Source organism: Peromyscus californicus, unplaced genomic scaffold (assembly GCF_007827085.1).
Source record: "Peromyscus californicus insignis strain IS unplaced genomic scaffold, ASM782708v3 Scaffold_9__1_contigs__length_137607984, whole genome shotgun sequence".
Lineage (NCBI taxonomy): Eukaryota > Metazoa > Chordata > Mammalia > Rodentia > Cricetidae > Peromyscus > Peromyscus californicus.
The window spans coordinates 80,952,335-80,973,026 of record NW_026294617.1 but is presented as its reverse complement, the minus strand read 5'-3'; positions in this window follow the sequence as shown (position 1 = coordinate 80,973,026).

Genomic DNA, 20,692 nt, shown 5'->3' with positions numbered 1-20,692 from the left:
TTGGAAAATTGAATTGGATAAGTTTATTTGCTTACTTTTTTTCCTGTATAAAACCTTTTGGGGTCAGCAAGAGGGCTCAGTGGGTAGAGGTGCTTGCCTGAGTTCTATCCCCAGGGTGTACTGATAAGTTGTCCTCTGTCCCCAAACCCCCATAAATAAATAAATGATAAAAAATAAGATGAGTGAGATTGCTCAGCAGTTAGAGATTCTTGCACACAGGCTGACAACCTGAGTTTGACTCCTGGCTCCTACAAGTTGGTAGGAGAGCACCATGCCCAGGAGTTTTCCTCTGACCTCCACACAGGCACTTGAACTAACTCTCCCTCCCTCTCTCTTTAAATAAATAAATAAAATTTAAAATTCGTGATTAGTTTATGCATACGTGGGGCATACTAGCAGGGTTATGACTTCAGTTTTGCTATTCCCATGTGGCTCATCAGTGGCTGTGTAGTGAGATTCCATTTCTGGACTGTTGCCAAGGTTTCTGCAAGGTTTCAAGATTGTCAGTATTCTTAGCAAAGGTTAAGGAATGTCAAGTGACTCCTACACAATGTGAGCATTTTGGGTATCTTTTTTTTTTGGCATCTTTTTTCCCCCTTTAAAAAGTAGAGGAGGGATTTTCTGGTGGATTTGACTTAATGTGTTATCTTTATTAAATAGAATAAAAGTAGGGCTGGTGAGATGTCTCAGAGGGTACAGGTTATTGCTGCTCAGCCTCACAGCCTAAATTCAACCCTGAGATCCATAAGTGGAGAGAACTGTTGGCAAACTGTCCTCTAACCTTAGCATGTACTTTGTGGCATATGTGTCCCTTAACGTGTTTAAACTAAAAATAAATTTAAAAAATAATAAAATTTAAAAATAGAAAAGTAGTATCAAAAGTTAAATTGAGTATATCCACCCAAAACACCTTTTGTTATATATTATTATTATTATTATTATTATTATTATTATCTTTGTGTAGCCCTGGCTGTCCTGGAACTCACTTTGTAGACCAGGCTGGTCTCAAACTCAGAGATCCACCTGCTTCTGCCTCCCAAGTGCTGGAATTAGAGGTGTCTGCCACCATTTCTAGCTTTTTGTTTTTTCATTTTTAAATTTTCTGTATATGAGTGTTTCGTCTGTATGCATGTAAGTGCACCCTGGGCATGAAGTACCATCAGAGCCAGAAGACAGCACCAGATCCCCCTGGAACTGAAGTTACCTGCAGTTGTGAGCTGCTATATGGTGCTAGGGAATGAATCCAAGTCCTCTGAAACAGCAGCAAGTGGTCTTAACTGTTGAGGCATCTTTCTGTCTCCCAAAGTATCTTTTATCATCATCACCCTCCTCCTCCCCCCCCCCCATCATTGCTATACTGTCTTGTCATTGGCTATTTTCCGTGTGTTAGGCACATGTAAAAAGCCAGGGTTGGTACCAGGTTGGAGATCACTGTGCACTGTTCCGTTAAGATCATCCTTTCTTTTGTGAATCTTGGCTTTCTAAGTTCTTCAAATATATTCTCTCTCTCTCTCTCTCTCTCTCTCTCTCTCTCTCTCTCTCTCTGATTTCTCTTTGAAGTATCAAGAGGAGACTGTTGTCCCCGCCCACATGTTGCCCTGGCTGTTCTGTTCTGGAACTCACTCTGTAGACTGTAGGTTTTTTTTTTTTTTCAGAGCTAAGGACCAAAGACTGTAGTTGTTTATTATTATTATTATTATTATTATTATTATTATTATTATTATTATTATTATTTAACTCTTTTAGCTCTTTGGGGCCTGCCACCTAGCTCCCAAATAAATCACACGAAGTCTTATTCTTTCTTATGATGCTCAACCTTAGCCTGGCTTATTTCTAGCCAGCTTTTCTTAAATTATCCTGTCTGTCTTTTGCCTCTGGGTTTTTATCTTTATCCTATATGCCTTTTTCTACTTCTTACTCTGTGGCTTGCTGTGTAGCTGGGTGGCTGGCCCCTGGCATCCTCTTCTCTTTCTCCTCCTTTTGCTCCCCAATCTCCTCTTCCCACATTTCTCCTATCTATTCTCTCTGCCTGCCAGCCCCACCCATCCCTCTCCTGCCTAGCTATTGGACATTCAGCTCTTTATTAGACCAATCAGGTGTTTTAGACAGGTGAAGTAACACAGCTTCACAGAGTTAAACAAACGCAAACATAAAAGAATACAACACATTTTTGCATCATTAAACAAATGTTCCACAGCATAAACAAATGTAACACATCTTTAATGTTCCACAACAGTAGACCATGCTGGCCTTGAACTCACAGAGATCTGTCTGCCTCTGCCTTCTGAAAGCTGGGATTAAATGTGTGTGTCGCCGGGCGGTGGTGGCGCACGCCTTTAATCCCAGCACTCGGGAGGCAGAGCCAGGCGGATCTCTGTGAGTTCGAGGCCATCCTGGGCTACCAAGTGAGTTCCAGGAGAGGCGCAAAGCTACACAGAGAAACCCTGTCTCGAAAAACCAAAAAAAAAAAAAAAAATGTGTGTGTCACCACGCCCAACAGATGTTTTCTTATGTCTTATAGTTTCGGGAAATGATACACATTTTTCTGCATGCTAGCCTGATGTATTCCTTTATTTATGACTATGATCATTTAAAGCCCAACCTCAAATATCTCTCATTTTTTGAACCTCAATTCAAGCTTCTTTCATCAGAGTAAGTTTTTGTAACCTTTGTCTTAATTGCCAACTGGAAAAATCTGGAGAGTCCCAAGGAGGGTGGTCTAGTTAAGTCGTCCCACAGACATGTCTGTGGGGAATTATCTTTGATTGTATTAATTGCAGTGGGAAGAATCACTCACTGTGGGTAGCATCATTCTCTAGCCAGGGAACTCCTGAACTGTGTAAGAGTGAAGAAAGCAGAGGCTGGAAAGATGCCTCAGAGGTTAAGAGCAATGGCTGCTCTTGCAGAGGACCTGGGTTCAACTCCTAGAATACACATGGTGTCTCACAATCATCTGTAACTCCAGTTCCAGGGGACCCAATGCCGCCTTGTGCTCTCTATGGGCACCAGGCACACAGGTGGTATACAGGCATACAGATATGCATGCAAACAAAACACGCGTACACACAAAATTTAAAAATAAAAAAAGAGTAGAGAAAACAGTGAACTGAGCACCAGCCAATGTGTGTGTATCTACTGTCTCTCTGCTCTTCACCGTGGGTGTGACTAGCTGCTTCCAAGGTCCTGCTGCTTTGACATCCCTGTTAGGATGGACTGTGGTCCACAAGTGTGAGCTGAAACAAACTTTCCCCCATGCTGCTCTTGTCAGGGTATCTTATCGCAGTAACATGAAACAAAACTAGGACAACCTCAGTTGTGATTAATTCCTTCATTTCATACTGTCATAAACTGTGCTTTTTAGAATACTTATTTATAGTTTATAATTACTGGGATGGTTATGAAATTAATGTCTGATCAGTTGAACTTAACTCATAGGCTTGTGTTTCAGCTGGAAGGGAGGATAGTTAAAATTCTATAGTGAAAGTAGGGCCATACTGTATAAGAATAACAGGTAGAGAAATTTTATGAAAATAGTCAAAAGCTCTGATGCTAAGTAGATAAAATGAATAATGTCAACGATAAACGTTTATTGTGGGAAATACAAATTATTTCTTCTTTTGCTCAGTCCTTATGATTCTTTATTTATACAATGGTTATCACTCTACCCTGTGTAGTATATATGTATACATGTTTTACTTTTCACCCTGAAAGGGATTATGTTTTATTTATTTTTGACATTCCTTTAGTAACCAATAGAAGTCCTTGTTTATTGTCAAGTGGGAAGGGCTTTGGGACTGACGTTAATATCTGTTGTTGAGAACTTACTGTTGAGAAATTCTGTGAATGGCTGCGTGTTCTCTACTGAGCTATGTTTTTCATAGGGGCTTTCTATTCTAAATATTGTGATCTGAAAATTTTTAATCTAGTGTTCATATTCAATATATAACAAAGACATTTCTGATATCCATAATTCTTTAATCTTCAATTCTGAATATCAAATAATTGTTGTGGATTTTCTAAGTCAGTTCCTCTCTGGCATTTTCATTTCCACAGTCACAATGGAACAGATTTATGTTAATTGATCCTAAAACAACTATTTACACTGCCTCGTTCTTCCAATGCCTTCACTTTTTATCATGTTTTTCTATTAGACTAAAGAGAACGGATCATTTTTTAACTTGAATTCTTAGTGTTTAGCTTCAGCCTGATAAAAATACTTAAATGTGTATACCAAGTGAAAAATGAGGTTGCTAAAGGTTAATGCTTTAATGCTTTTAATAACTATTACCAGCATGCCTGCGTCTCGTCAGAGTGATTCATACTCACTGTGGCAGGAACCAGAAGAGCTCCTAAGAGAGGATCCGTTGATTTAGTTTAAAAAAAAAAAAAGGAATAGTAAAGGCAAACATTTGCCCCCATGGATAATTTTGAAATGCCCATTCAGACTCTGGCATTAGTATAAATAAAAGTGCCTTGTAGTTATAAACACTGCATTCAAAATGTGAATACTTTCCCCCTTAGACTCAGAGCCTAAGCTGATCCATCCGTGCCCATTACACACAGCCAGCTGTCAGAGCCCTCAGAGGAAAGCTCCCAGCTGTGCAGGGACACAAAAGGAAAGAGAGAAGCTGCCTGAACAGGAACCGCGTGCGTCTCTGCGCCTGCGCCGTTGTGCCAAACACACGATTGACTCGGGAATGCAATTAAATGACAGTATTTAGTCGGCTTTCTATAAAATATACAAAATATCTGACAGTCTGAAAACAAAGAGGAGATTTCTAAGTAAAATATAAGGGACTCAAATTCTCATCGATACTGTTCAGCTCTTTCATTCACACAAAGGCAGTTTATATTTGGTCATTTCATCCAGTGGCTTTTTTTTTTTTGTGAGTTCTCTTAATATGTGCTCTGATTTTTCTATTTTAGTTTTTTTTTTTTTTTTTTTTTTTTTTTTTTTTTTTTTTTTTTTTTTTGGTTTTTCGAGACAGGGTTTCTCTGTGTAGCTTTGCGCCTTTCCTGGAACTCACTTGGTAGCCCAGGCTGGCCTCGAACTCACAGAGCTCCGCCTGGCTCTGCCTCCCGAGTGCTGGGATTAAAGGCGTGCGCCACCACCGCCCGGCCTCTATTTTAGTTTTAATATGTATGTTTTACGTGTGTGTGTGTGTGTGTGTGTGTGTGTGTGTGTGTGTGTGTGTGCATGCCTGTGCCTGTGGAGATCAGAAGGGAGTGTTGGATCCCCTGGACATGAAGTCACAGATGACTGTTAGATGTCAGGTGGATATGGGGAACTGAACCCCAGTACTCTGCAAGAGCAGCAAGTGTTCTGGATGGCTGAGCCATTGCTCCAGCCCTGTTAAATGCCTGTGTACTTTTGACTGCTATTATGAAAAAGGTGTTAGGCGTTAGCCAGTATTCATTTTCCTAATTCTCTAGATGGAAAAAATTGTGCTGAGGTTACATTAGAAAATTTATTGTCCTTGAAATTAATTTCTACATAGTGATTGTTAAAATACTTTTTTTTTTTTTTTTTTTTTTTTTTTGTGGAGGTTGTAACAATGGCTCCATGATTAAGTGAATGTATTGCTCACGCAGAGGAACCTGGTTAAATTCTCAGCACTAACATGGTGGCTCACAACCATCCATAACTACAGTTCCTGGGGGATTTGATGCCTTCTTCTGACTCCTACCATCAACAGGCAGGTATGTGGTGTACACACACACACACACACACACACACACACACACACACACATACACACACACACACACACACACACACACACACACACACACACACAAACATAGGCAAAACACTTATCCACATAACAAAAAACCTCTAAAACCTTTTTGTGTGAAGGGGTGTGTGTGTGTGTGTGTGTGTGTGTGTGTGTGTGTGTGTGTGTGTAGGTCAGAAGTGGGTTAGGGTATCTTGCAACACTCTCCACTTTTTAAATTATTATTATTGTGTATGCATGATGTGTGTTTATGCTGTGTGGAGCATGCCACCATGCATGTGAGGACGTCAGAGGACAGCTTTGTGAGGTCTGTTCTTTTCTGCCATCTTTATCTAGGTTCAGGGAACACACACCAAGCTGTGAGGCTTACAAGACAAAGTGTTTTACCCAGTGAGCCTCCTGCTTACTCCACCTCCAACCTAACTCTTTGGTGCAGTGTCTGTTACTGGCCCCAGAACTCACGGATTGACTAAATTGGTTGGCCGCAGTTCCCCTTATAGGTACCACCATACTGGCTTCATTGAATACTGGGGAATCTGAGTTCAGATCATAATTCCAGCCTTCATGATGATTTTATTGATATGTTTAGAATGTATATATAAAAGACCACTAGAGCAACTTCATTAAAATGTCATCTAGTGTTAATTAGAAGCCATAGTTTTTTGAGTCATTTTGAAAAATAAGACAGTTGCTGGGGGTAGGGACATAACTTGATATTAGAGCACTTGCCTAGCATGTTTGAGGCCCTGGATTGGATCTCTAGTACTATGAAAGCCACTTTCCCCCAATAACAACAGCAACATTCCACTTAACATAAATCTAACAAAACAGCCATTAATATTTAGAAAAAATGTTATGTGTTGGTTAGGGTTTGTGAGTCATCAGGGAAGAGGGAACCTCAATTGAGAAAATGCCTCCATCAGATTGGACTGTGGGCAAGTAAATGGGGGCAGTTTTTTAGTTGTTAATGATTGATGTGAGAGGGTCCAGACCACATTGAATGGTGTCATCACTGGCCAGGTAGTCCTGGCTTATAAAAAGCAAGCCACTGACTGAGCAGTACCCCTCAATGGTCTCTGCTTCAGTTCTTGCCTCCTGATTCTCACCATTTTTCAGTCTCTGCCTTGGGTTTCCTCAATGTGGACTGGAATTGGGATATGTAAGCCAAATAAACCCTTTCCTCCCCAAGCTGCTTTTGGTAAGTAACTTTGGGCAAAGTAGTTATCAACAGGTAGAAATGTCCTTGACATTTCCATCGATTATTCTGAAAAGTCTGTATTACATAATGTAGTAGAAACAACATGAAAATGAAGAGGGGCTGGAGAGATGGCTCAGTGGTTAAGAGCACTAACTGCTCTTCCAGAGGTCCTGAGTTCAATTCCTAGCAACCATATGGTGGCTCACAACCATGTATAATGAGATCTGGTGCCCTCTTCTGGCCCGCAGGCATACATGCAGGCAAAACACTGTATAGAGTGTACATAATGAATAAATTTTAAGAAAAAGGAAAAGAAAATGAAGAGGAAGAGGCTGGTGAGATGGCTCAACAGGCAACAGTGGTTCTCAAGCACCCTGAGAACCTGAGTTTGATTCCTGTACCTCATGATGAAAAGAGAGAATGGATTCTCCGAAGTTATCGTCTGGCAAAGAGGCGCGTGTTGTGGCATGCATATACTCATACTCAGACAAGAGTAACAAATAAAATGAAAAATTAAAAAAGAGGAAAATATTTCAGAAGATGTATTTTGGATTCAACAAGTATTTATTGACTATTGTTTATACATAAGTTGCTGTGGTAAGTGCCAGGGAAATAAAGATAGTTTCCCTTTTATAAAATATACATAATCCTTAAGTTTCGGCAAATGTAAACTGAAACAATTGCATAAACAAATTGCCAACTGCTTGTGTTCAGTTGTGCTCATATAAAACTAGAATAAATAGACCTTGAGTTCCAAATGGAAGGTCTAGGTTGTAAACTCCTTAACTAAGTGTTGCTTCTATGGTGCCAGAGACAGTTCAGCTGGTTGTCACAGTGGCTATTTATCCTTCCTCATTCATGCATCTATGTTGTGGAATGCTGCTTTAACTAGGTGAAGATGTGTTAACATTTGTTTCTGCTGCCTTTGTTAATGATGTAAAGATGTGTTGCTGTTTCACCTTGACTGCCTAAGGTACGTGATTAGTCTAATAAAAAGCTAAATAGCCAATAGCTAGGCAGGAGAGGGATAGGAGGTGTAGGCAGACATTTCTGTCCCACAAGCAACTCCCAAATACCCAGCAGCCGCTTCCCATATGATTCACTTGGAGGCAGAATATTACTTATAAATACTTGGCTAGTAGCTCAGGCTTATTACTAACTAGCTCTTTTTTTTTTTTTCCCCCAAGGCAGGGTTTCTCTGTGAAACAGCCCTGGCTATCCTGGAACTCACTCTGTAGATCAGGCTGGCCTTGAACTCACAGAGATCCACCTGGCTCTGCCTCCCGAGTGCTGGGATTAAAGGCATGCACCACCACCGCCTGGCCTAACTAGCTCTTATATTTAAATTAACCCATAATTCTTATCTATGTTTAGCCACGTGGCTTGGTACCTTGTCTCAGCACTACGTTCTCATCTTGCTTCCTCTGCATCTGACTGGCGACTCTCTGACTCTGTCCTCCTTCTTCCCATCATTCTCAGTTTGGCTTTCCCACCTAACTTCCTGCCCAGCTATCAGCCAGTCAGCATTTTATTAAACCAATTCGAGTGACAGTGTACAAGAAGATTATTCCACAGCAAGGAGGAGCTGGTGGGCAGAGAGAATAAATAGGAGGAGAAATTTAGGCTCAAGAGGGAAGGAGGAGAAGAGAACAAGGGAGAAAGAGAGATGCCTGGGGCCAGCCAGCCAGCCAGGCAGCTACCAGCCAGCTAGATGAGGTAGGACATACAGAAGGAAAGAAAGGTAAAAAGTCCCAAGGGAAAATGTAGATGCAGAGAAACAGGTTAAGTTATAAGAGCTAGCAAGAAATGAGTATAAGATAAGGCTGAGCATTTGTAACTAATATTAAGTCTCCATGTCATGATTTGGGAGCTGATTGGTGGTCCAAAAGAAAAAGCCTGGTACACATCTATTCCTTTTTACAGCCTTGAGCTCACATTGAGGCAGGCCCTGTGGAACTTGGAAATTTAGTCAGTCATTGAAGAAGATAGAGACTGATGGAATAATAATGAAAAAAGAGCATAGATTTGATCTCCAACCACATATTGGAGTTTATCTCTCTCTTTTTTTTTAAATTAAAAAAAATAACATTTATTTGTGTGTGTGTGTGTGTGTGTGTGTGTGTGTGTATGCATGTGTGCATGCACTCATCTGCACGTCACAGTGTGTGTTGTATGTGGAGCACAGAAGATAAATTGCAGGAGTTGGTTCTCTCTTCCACTCTGAGGACCCTGGAGATTAAACTCAGTCATCGGGCTTGGCAGCAAAGTGTCCTTACCTGCTGAAACTTCTCATGGCTTTTTCTTTCTCTCTAGTTACAAATTGGTCCCTTAAACCAGCCAACTGTGACAATGAACTAAAAAAGTAGCTCAAGAGTCACACTCAGCTGGTGATCAGTCCCTACTGCCGTATGCAGACAGAGCTTGCATCTCTTTATTATCCCATGTGTTCTGAGCTGCATTGCATTATTTTCCCTTATCTTAAAATACTGATGCCTTAACCTTACAAAATATTAAACTTTGGGGAAAAACAATCACGGTAGTGAAGTTTATCTTCTTACTAATTACTTAAGACTTTGTGACAGTCTCATTAAATCCAAGCAAACGATTTTTTTGTTTGTTGCTTTTAGTTTTTCAAGACAGGCTTTCTCTGTGTAGCTCTGGCTGTCCTGGAACTCACTTTGTAGACCAGGCTGACCTCAAACTCACAGAGATCCTCCTGCCTCTGCCTCCTGAGTGCTGGGATTAAAGTTTTGCATCACTACTGCCCAGCTAAAGCAAACAAAATTTTATAACTGGAAATTATAACTTGTTTTCTAGTATATACATTATAATTTTGCTGTGCTATCTCATGAGAAATATGTCTTTCTATTTTTTATCCTAGAAATGCATCTTAGAACTAAGAAATATATCTTTTATGCTTCCTTTCACTTTAATTGGAAATTAGCTACATAGAAAACAAGGTCTCCAGAGACTTGATTAAGTAAGGAATCCCATTTTTGTTATTCACATATGTAGATAAGTAACCATACACTCAGCATTTCACATATTGCATAAAAAAGCTCTGTTAAATTATTATTCCTGTATAAAAGAACTCAGACAGAATGCTGGACAGCTATGCCAAAAGAAACATTGTGGGTTTCCAGAAAACAACAACAAAATAACTAAAATACTCATGTAATTAGTAGAAGCAGCTTCTAACAGGCTACTGCCTGCCCAAATCTTGTTCTTTGTTTAACTTCTGTGTGACAAGCTTTTTATTAATGATTGGTGGTTTCTGTTTCATTAATGAGGTTGATAATGGTTAATTATCAAAGTGGAGTAAACAGTTCAGAGCCAGATTAAGATTGGAAAGCCAATTATATAGAAATGATCCATCTGTGTTTAATATGGTTTCCTTTCGCTATTAAAAACCTCAAATATGCTTTAAAACACTTGGGGAAAAGCCCAAGTAAATCACTTTAACTCTGATTTGTCCTGTTTTGTTTAGGACTGGAAGCTGCATCTAGTTTTGTTTTCAAATCTTCAAAACAAAACGGAGTCCACTTGATCTGAACAAAAGGTGAACCGGTATTGTTAGAGACCTCCTTTCTGGTTACTTAATGTGAACTATAAGGTGAACCGGTATTGTTAGAGACCTCCTTTCTGGTTACTTAATGTGAACTATCTACAAAACCTGGCTTATCAAAAAAAAAATAATTCAACTAAAATCATAAAATATAAAATTAACTATTTAAAAAGTGTCCTTATTTTTATTATGTGTGGGTGTTTTGCCTGTTTTTATGTTTATGCATGTGCATGCTTGGGGCCCTTAGAGGCCAGAAGAAGGCATCAGATCCCTGGAACTGGAGTTATAGATGGTTGTGAGCTGTCATGTGGGTGTTGTGAATTGAACCTGGGCTGTTTCTTTCTATCCAAAGATGGTTTCAATCTTTTGAATGATGTTGTTAGGAACATGTAGGATCTGTTTGGAGATTTTCTGGTTATATTTCTAGGAGTGGAGCTGCTTGGTCATATAGAGATTCTATGTTTAGTTGTTTGAGGAACCTCTGACGTGTTTTTGATCATTTTTCATTCCTATCAACAATATTGAGCCTCCAATTTCTTTGCATACTCCTCCACACTTCTTTTTTCTTTCCTGTTACGCACATCCTACCCTGTATAAAGTAGTACTTCATTAGAGTTTTGATCTACATATCTCTAGTTGCTAATGGTATTGAGCATATTTTTATGTGTGTGCATTTTTACACTTGAGTATCTTAGATATCTATTGAAGGTCTGTAACTATCTTATGTAAATTAGGCTATCTTGGGGTTGGAGCACTTGGCTGCTCTTGAAGAGGAACCAGGTTTGAATCGCAGCACCCACACCAGGCACAGCTGTCTGTAATTCCAGCTCTAGAGGATTTGATGCTCTCTTCTAGAAGCTTCTTCGGGTACTGCGTGCATGTGACTCTCATACACATAGATAAAAAGAAATAAAAAATTTAAATAAAAATTAGATTGTCTTTGTTGTGAGTTGTAAGAGTTCTTTAGTATTCTGGATATTATTATTTGCAAATATTTTCTCTTAGTACCCACGTTGTCTTTTCTCTTTATCATATTTTTAAATGTTTTGATTCTAATTTTCAATTTTATTTTATTATCATTTCTCTCTCTTTCTCTTTCTCTCTCTCTCTCTCTCTCTCTCTCTCTCTCTCTCTCTCTCTCTCTCGTGTGTGTGTGTGTGTGTGTGTGTGTGTGTGTGTGTGTGTGTATGCCATGGTGTGCATGTGGGGGCCAGAGGACAACTTCAGGCAGTTAGTTCTCTCCTCCTGTGTGTTGTGAGGATCTAAATTAGGTCATCAGGTTTGCAGGGCAAGTGCTTTTACCAGATAAGACATCTTGCCAGCCTAGGCTTTAAGTTTTGATGATGTTCATTTTCTCTACCCTTTCCTTTGTCACTCATGTTTTAGTGGCATAACTGGGAAACCGTGTCTAAATACAAGATCACAATGATTTATCTTTGTGTTTTCTCCTAAGAGTGCTACAGTTTAGCTTTTATGTTTATTCCACAGCCCCATTTGATTTAATTTTTAATAAATGTGAATTGGGCTCCATCTTTGTTTTTTTTGTCCTTGCACTATGTTAAAGCAACTGTTCTTTCTCTGGTAAGTGGTCTTGGAATACCTGGTGCAAATCAGTTCAGTTTGCCTTCTGGGGGAGGTTGTCTTAAGTCACTTTCCTGTTGCTGTGACAAAACACCACAACCAAAGCAACTTATAAATGAAAGCATTTTAATAGGGCTTCCAGTTTCAGAGGTTCAGAGTTCATGATGGTGGAGAAAAGGCATGGTGGCAGGAACAGCTGAGAGGTCACATTTTGATCCACAGCAAGAGGCAGAGAGGGAGGGCAAATGGTGTGAACCTTTTGAAACCTCAAAGCCCACCCTGAGTAATACAGCTCCTCCAACAAGGCCACACCTCCTAATCCTTCCCAAACAGTTCCCAATATTCAAACATATGAGCCTATGGGGGTCATTCTCATTTGGACACCATAGGGGGAAGGAAGAGTTTGTTTCAGTTTTCAGTTTAAGAAGAGATACAGTCCATCATGATGAGGAAGGCATGGCATAGGTTGTGAGCAGCTGCCTGGGACTGGCCCAGCTTAGTTTGGACTGTGTCTATTATTACTGGTTGATCTTCCTTTTAGTTTAAGTACAGGCTTTTCAATCTTGTTTATCTTTTCAAACAGCCAATTTTTTTCCACTGATCTTTTGTGTTATTCACTTGGTTTCTATTTCATTAATTCCAGCTCTTTTTATCCTCTCTTCCCATCTACTAGTCTTGGGTTTGCTTTATTCTTGTTTTCCTTATTTCCCTCCCTCCCTCCCTCCCTCCCTCCCTCCCTCCCTCCCTCCCTCCCTCCCTCCTTCCTTCCTTCCTTCCTTCCTTCCTTCCTTCCTTCTTTCCTTCTTTTCTTCCTTTCTGCCAGCCTGGAACTCACTGTGTGAACCAAAGGGCCCTTGAAGTCACAGAGATCTGCCACCTCTGTCTCCTGAATTTGGGGATTAAATGCATGAGCCACCACACAAGGCTTTGTTTTTGCTTTCCTAAGAACTTGGGCTGCATTTTTGGGTTATTTGTTTGAGATTTCCTGACTTTTTTTTTTTAATGTAAGCACCTGTTGCTATAAACTTTCCTCTTGGATATGCTTTCTGTCCTGCAGATTGTGGTAAGTGGTATTTTCATTTGGTTCTAGAAAGTTCTAGGTTCACTATTTTTTCCCCCAGAGTATGTTGTTCCAGCCCCATATATTTGATTCTCTTGCTGTTGAATTTTAGTTTATCTTCTGTTCTTATCTGATAAGATATAATGAATTATTTTAGTTGTTTTGTATTGATAATGATTTATTTTATGGCTTAGAATGTGTCTGCGATGGCTATTTTTGGTTGTCAACTTGACTATGTCTGGAATTAACTAAAATCCAAAACTGGAGGACACACCTGGGAGGGATTTATGCTTACTTTGAAGTAGAAAGATCCACTTTTAATCCAGATCTCGAGGTGAGAAGACACCTTTAATCTGGGTCACACCTTCTGCTGGAAAGCCTTCTGTATAAGGACACGGAAGAAGGAAGCTTTTGCTAGAAAGTCCATTCCTTCACTGTCATTATAAGTGGAAAAATGAGAGAAATGAAACAAATGAAAGAAAGGCTAGGTTGGATCATGGCAAAAGGAAATCTCAGCCTGCGAATCAATTTCCAGACATGAGCCAGTTTGCAGACCCAGAGCCCCTTGAGTGAAGGGATGGCCAGGTTCGCCTGAGGAAGGACCTTGATGAAATACCCAAGAGTTTTACTGTTAGCCTTTCTCTAGTCCTTCTCTAGAGGAACCTATGGCCTTTTACAAGGGTAGCTATACAATGGGGGAAAGGAAACAATCAGACTTTCCAGGGTCTGTTGGATACTGGTTCTGAATTGATGCTGATACCAAGAGACCCCAAGAAGCATTGTGGTCCTCCAGTTAAAGTAGGGGCTTATGGAGGTCAGGTGATTAATGGAGTTTTGGCTAAAGTCTGAGTCACAGTAGGTCCAGTGGGTCTCTGAACTCATCCTGTGTTTATTTCTTCAGTCCTGGAATGTATAATTGGGATAGATACACTTAGGAGTTGGCAGAATTCTCACACTGGTTCCTTCACATGTGAAGTGAGGGTTATTATGGTTGAAAATACTAAATGGAAGCCTTTAGAATTGCCTCTGCCAAGAAAAATAGTGGATCCAAAGCAGTATTGCATCCCTGGAGGAATTGCAGAAATTACTGCTACCATCAAAGACTTGAAAGATGCAGGGGTAGTGGTTCCTATCACATCTCCCTTTAACTCTTCTATCTGGCCAGTGAAGAAGATAAATGGATTGTGGAGAATGACAGTTGACTATCAGAAACTCAATCAGGTAGTAACTCCAATTGCAACTGCCATACCAGATGTGTGTCCTTACTTGAACAAATTAACACATCTCCTGGTACATGGTATGCAGCTATTGATTTAGCAAATGCCTTTTTCTTAGTACTTGTCCATAAAGACCACCAGAAACAATTTGCTTTTGGTTGGCAAGACCAACAGTATACCTTTATAATTTTCCATCAAGGATAGATTAACTTTCCTGCCCTGTGTCATAACTTAGTTAGAAGGGATCTCGATTATCTGTCTCTTCCATAAAATATCACACTGGTGCACTATATTGCTGACATTATGCTGTTTGGACCAAGTGAGCAGGAGGCAGCAACCACTTTGGACTCATTGGTAACCCATATGTGCATCAGAGGATGGAAATAAATCCAACCAAAATTCAAGGGTTCTCTGCCTCAGTGAGATTCTCAGGAGTCCAGTGATGTGGGGCATACAGAGATACTCCTTCTAAGTTGGAGGATAAGTTACTGCACCTGGCCCTCCCACCAAGAAAGAAGCACAGCATTTGGTGGACCTCTTTGGATTCTGGAGAGAGCACATTCCTCACTTGGGTGTGTTACTTCAGCCCATATATCAAGTGACTTGGAAAGCTGCTAGCTTTGTGTGGGGTGTGGAACAGGAGAAGGCCCTTCAACAGGTCCAGGCTGCTGTGCGGGCTGCTCTGCCACTTTAGCAGACCTCATGGTACTTGAGGTGTCAGTGGCAGTTAGGGATGCTGTTTGGAGCCTTTGGCAGGCTCCGATAGGTGAATCACTGAGGAGACCTGTGGGATTTTGGAGCAAGGCCCTACCATCGTCTGCAGACAACTACTCTCCCTTTGAAAGACAGCTCTTGGCCTGCTCTCGATTCTTAGAGGAAACTGAACGTTTGACAATGGGCAATGAAGTTACCATGCGGCCTGCCATGAGCTGGGTGTTATCTGACCCACTAAGTCAAAAAGTAGGATGTGCACAGTAGCAATGCATTATCAAATGGAAGTGGTATATATGTGACTGGGCTTGAGGAGGTCCTGCTGGCACAAGCAAGTTGCATGAAGAAGTTGCCCAGATGCCTATGGTTTCTACTCCCATCACAGTGTTGTCTGTTGCCAAATATACACCTATGTCCTCCTGGGGTGTTCCCTGTGATCGATTGACTGCCAAATATACACCTATGTCCTCCTGGGGTGTTCCCTGTGATCGGTTGACTGAGGAGGAGAAGACTAGGTCTGGCTTACTGATGGTTCTGCATGTTATGCAGGCACCACCCAGATGTTGACAGCTGCAGCATTACAACCCCTTTCTGCAACAACCCTGAAAGACACTGGTGAAGGGAAATCTTCCCAGGGGGCAGAACTTCAGGCAGTACACATGGTCATACAGTCTGTTTGGAAGGAGAAATGGCCAGATATGTAATTGTTCACTGACTCATGGACTGTAGCCAATGGATTGGCTGGATGATCAGGGACTTGGAAAGAGCATGATTGGAAAATTGGTGAGAAAGACGTTTGGGGAAGAAGTATGTGGATAGATCTCTCCAAATGGTCAAATGATGTGAACATACTTGTGTGCCATGTAAATGCCCATCAAAAGGTAACCAGCTAAGGAGAAGCTCGGGAATCAAGTAGATAGGATGACCCATTCTGTGGACAGTCAGCCTCTTTCCCCAATCATTCCGTTGCCCAATGGGCCCATGAACAAAGTGGCCATGGTGGCAGAGATGGTGTTATGCATGGGTTCAACAACATGGACTTCTGCTCTCCAAGGCTGACCTGGCTATGCTGCTGCTGAATGCCAGATCTGCCAATAGCAGAGGCCAACACCGAGCCCCAGATATGACACCATTCCCTGGGGTGACCAGGGAGCAACCTGGTGTCAGGTTGACTACATTGGACCACTTCCTCCATGGAAAAGACAATACTTTGTCCTTACTAGAGTAGATACTTATTCTGGTTATGAATTTGCCTTTCCTGCACGTAATGTTTCTGCCAAAACCACCATCTATAGACTTACAGAATGCCTGATCCACCGACATAGTGTTCCACACAGTATTGCTTCTGACCAGGGAACTCACTTCTCAGCCAGAGAATCATGGAATCCACTGTCTTCCCATGTTCCCCACCATCCTGAAGCAGCTGGCCTGACAGAAAGATGGGATGGCCCTTTGAAGACACGGTTACAGCGCAAATTAGGTGGCAGCAGCCTGGAGGGCTGGAGCAGGGGTCTCCAGAAGGCGGTATATGTTTTGAATCAGTGTCCAATATATGGTACTGTTTCTCCCCTTGCCAGGATCCCCGGGCCCAGGAATCAAGGGGTAGAAAAGGATGTATTTCCACTCACTGTCATCCCTAGTGACCTGCTAGGAAAACTGACTCCCTGTTCCCTCGACCATGAGTTCTGCTGGCCTAGAAGTTTTGGCTTCAGAGAGGGGAGTGCTCCTGCCAGGGGCCACAACAAACTTTCCATTGCCTTCCAAGCCAACAGGCTAAGGAAGGAGTAACAGTGTTGGGAGGGTGATGGATCCGGATTACCGTGGGGAAACTGGATTGCTTCTCCAAAATGGAAGTAAGGAACATTATGTCTGGGGTGCAGGAGATATTCTTGCTGAGCAGATCAGGCTTATAGTTTCACAGTTTATCTGATGTGTGTGGGTGGGGGTGGGTGGGTGGGAATAGAGAGTCATTTTCTCTCTTAAGTCCGAACAGGCTAGACCAGAAAGGACTGTTGGTGTGCTGAGCCTGCCCTACTTTTCCAGCCAGAGTCCTTGCTCTACTGTGACTGCTGCTCGGCTGGAGTCCTGCCAGTGTTGACTTTGCAGGACCTACAGTGTGGCAGGTGTAGTAGCCGCCCTCCAACTCTGTGCCAGCTAAGCCTGTGGACTAGCGGGTTGGGCACCTGCTTGCAGCAGAGGTGTGCTGCTGTTGGGCATGTGGGCGTGGGAAATGCCTGAGCAGCAGCTTCATTCCATCAAGTATCCCTGGAGCTCTGAGAGTGTAGACTGTAGTCAGCATAAAGCAGGGCTGGAATAGGGGGGAGGCGAGGCCTGAACTCGGAGATCCTGCTCGCCCTAGGCCTAAGGTCTCTATCTCAGCTCTCTGTTTTGTATGCGCCCAGCTGGTCTCCCTGTCCTCTTCTCAGAGGTGAGGACCAGTTTCCTGCTGAAAGCACCTTCTGCTTCCCTCTGCAGTGTCCTCACACTTCTCACCATGTGGCCCTAAGTCTGTAACTGTGTCCAAGTCACAAGCACGTTGGTTCTCAGGGCAGACCATCACCATTCTCGGAGAGTAGAGCCTTTGGGGCTTGGGGATGTAAACTCATAGGGGCTCATATCTGCCGTGCAGAGCTTGACTATTAAGACTCTCTGAAGATGAGTGCCCTCTGTGGCACAGAGCATGCTAGGATGTGCAGGGGTGGGGAGGGCGGAGTGTGTGTGTGGGGACGGTAGGGGGTGAGGAGGTGCGGAGGGTGGGGAGTGTGTGTGTGTGGGGAGCTCCTCTTCCGTTTCCTGCGCAGATCACCGATGTCTTGCTGGTTTTGTTGTTTTTGTGATAGGATCTTTCTGCGTCTAAGGCCAGACCCCAACTTGCCATCCTTTTGCCTCAGCCTCCTACGTGCTGGGATTACAGACACCAGCGCCATCTTGTAGCGTACACAGGCGGGCACTCTGCACAAGGAGGCTCCCTTTGGCCTGGTGCCTGGTGGCAGGGACCCTCCTCTCTCTTGTTTCCCCTCGAACCTTACTGTTCCTTTTGCAAGTTTAAGGCCCAGCATTCCTGGTTTTCACCTGGTCTCTAACTGCCCCCACCCTTTGACTGTCACACTCACGAGGCTTCCCTTCTGACTCACATCTTCCTGCAGCTAAGCGCTTCCTCAGTGTGCTGTTTGAGACTAGTGGCGCCATCAGAAGCTGCCCAGTGTCTCTAACCTGCCCTTTTAACCAGTCCCTGGTAACTTTACTCTGTGTGATTAGTTAAGCTTCCCAAGGTGGGCCTAGATGTCAAGAGCTCCCTTCCACTTAATCCCAGCAGTCCCCGTGCCCTATCTGGAGCTGCTCATTTCTAGTTAGCTTGATCACTCGGAGAGTACTAGCCCTGATGCTATACTCACCCCACCCCAACAGGAAACCTCAGCGAAGAAGAGTCCTGGGGTCCCACTTACTTTATGCAGGCGTGGCTCAGCTTGAGCTCACCTCAAGTTTTACTATATACGATAAAAGGGCATGAGGTGCTGGGTCTACACCTTCTTTACTTTTTGCTCTGGGTGGGGATTGAGTCAGGAGCAAATCAAGGCTGTCAGCCGGGAAATCACAGAGGAGCGGGTCCAGGCATTATGTGCCAACCCATGCCTTTAGCTGTTTATATCCAGATACTCTTGTTATGTTTGTTAGGTCTCAAACCTGGGACAAGCTAACTAAGGTGCCTGTTAACATATCAAAGCAGACCTGGCCTCCAAGTGTCCTAGCATCCCTCGGCCCCCTGCCTGTTATGGGGTCTTCCTTGCTGGCATAACCTGACCTCTACCCAGAACTCTCCAGCTCAGGGGCTGGACTGCCTCTCCCTGAGCAGCTTCTTCCCTATATAATCCAGCCATTTTGGTTACACTGGTCCTTTCACCCTTGTACAAAACCCTGTGGGCCTCCTTGTCTCCTGGTCTCCTGTCTCCATCTCTCCTCACATGGCCTGGCTCAGACTGGCCATGTTCACTTCGGATCCTTCCAGATGCCTCTTTTTATGCTCTCTCTTTTATCTACAAGAAACCTTCTCCTCCACAGTACCTAGGAGCAGTCATGTCCTCATTTTTTTTTTTTTTTTTAATTTCTTTCTTGTTGTTGTTCAATATTGGCGATGTGAAAGGCAAGGCCCTACTTGGGTTGAGTGGCTTTTGTTCCTTTCCTCTGAGTTTTTCTAACTGGTACAACCGACAACAGCTACACGTTGCAGAGTTCAGTAGGAACTTTTCCCTTCATTGTATCTCTTCATCAGACCCCTTCATCGAAGTGAGCTTCTTCCCCCTAGTGTTCTACATAGTTGGACAACTTTTCTATGAAGCTCATGAACCCCTTGGTTTCTTTCTTTTTGTTTTTTTGTAGACCAGGCTGGCCTTGAACTCACAGAGATCTGCCTGCCTCTGCCTCCCGAGTGCTAGGATAAAAGGTGAGCACCCCCCCCAATTCCTTTGGTTTCTTAATATAACTCTGTTTGGATTTTTTATTTTACTTTTTAAGATGCTAAATGGATTTGGCAGGCTGGCTTTCAAATCATCGTTTAGATGTTGAGTTTCCTCTGGCCACACTACTACTTCTCTCTTCCTAGACATTCTCAAAGGTTTCTATGGCTTTAAACTCTGTCTATATCCTAAAAATTTCCAGGCTATTGACCCAGATGTTGACCTGTTTTCTAAATTCAAGCCTCAAATATCTGATTTCTAACATTCTAGATATTTCATCAATGTTTTAATCTCAACCTTTCCAAGACCGATTTTTTAAAAATTAAAAATCAATTTCTCCTCTTATTTGTCTTAGAAATCTTTAGTGTAATCCACCAATCAGAAACGTGTAAGTTACTCATAATTTCCCTCCACCCTCCAGAATGTGGCAGATGTTATGAGCTGGCTTATTTGACCTTCATTGCTAAATTTCTCTCCACTTGATATTTGGGGAAACGAAGTAGTCATTTCCTAGCCCCCCTGCAACTGAGCAGCGAAGGACACAGTTTTGATCAAGGATCAAGGTGGCATAATGTTCCTGTAGACGGTTAGGAACGGAGGAGACTCAGCCCGCTTTGAAAAGGCCATCTACAAGAATCCTTTCGCTAGCATCACCGTGGCCAGAGTGCTAGCTGCACGAGGTAGCCCAGGACTGCACTCCTTGGGAAAGGCTGAGGCTGGCAGGCCACTCGAGGCCTGCCCGCCATATCTAGGGAGTTCAAGCCTAGCTTGGGGTACTCGGTAGACACTGTGTAAAAATCAAAAACTGCCAGGCATGGTGACACATGCCTTTAATTACAGCACTCTCTAGGCAGAGGCAGGCAGATATCTGTGAGTTTGAGCCCAGTCTGGTCTACATAGTGAGTTCTAGGCCAGCCAAGGATCTGTAGAAAGACCCTGTCACAAACAAACAAATGCCTAAAACCCCCAAAACAAAAAAACCAACCAACCAATCAACCAACCAATCAAATAGCCAGCAAAAAAAAAAAATTTTTTTCCTTAAGGTTGGGAATAAAGCAAGAATGTTTACTGCAATCATCAAATTCACTATAATTCCTATAAAAACCCCACTGGTATGTGTTTTGCAGCTTATTTTTAATTTTGAAAATTACATTAAAAAGTAAAGGTTACA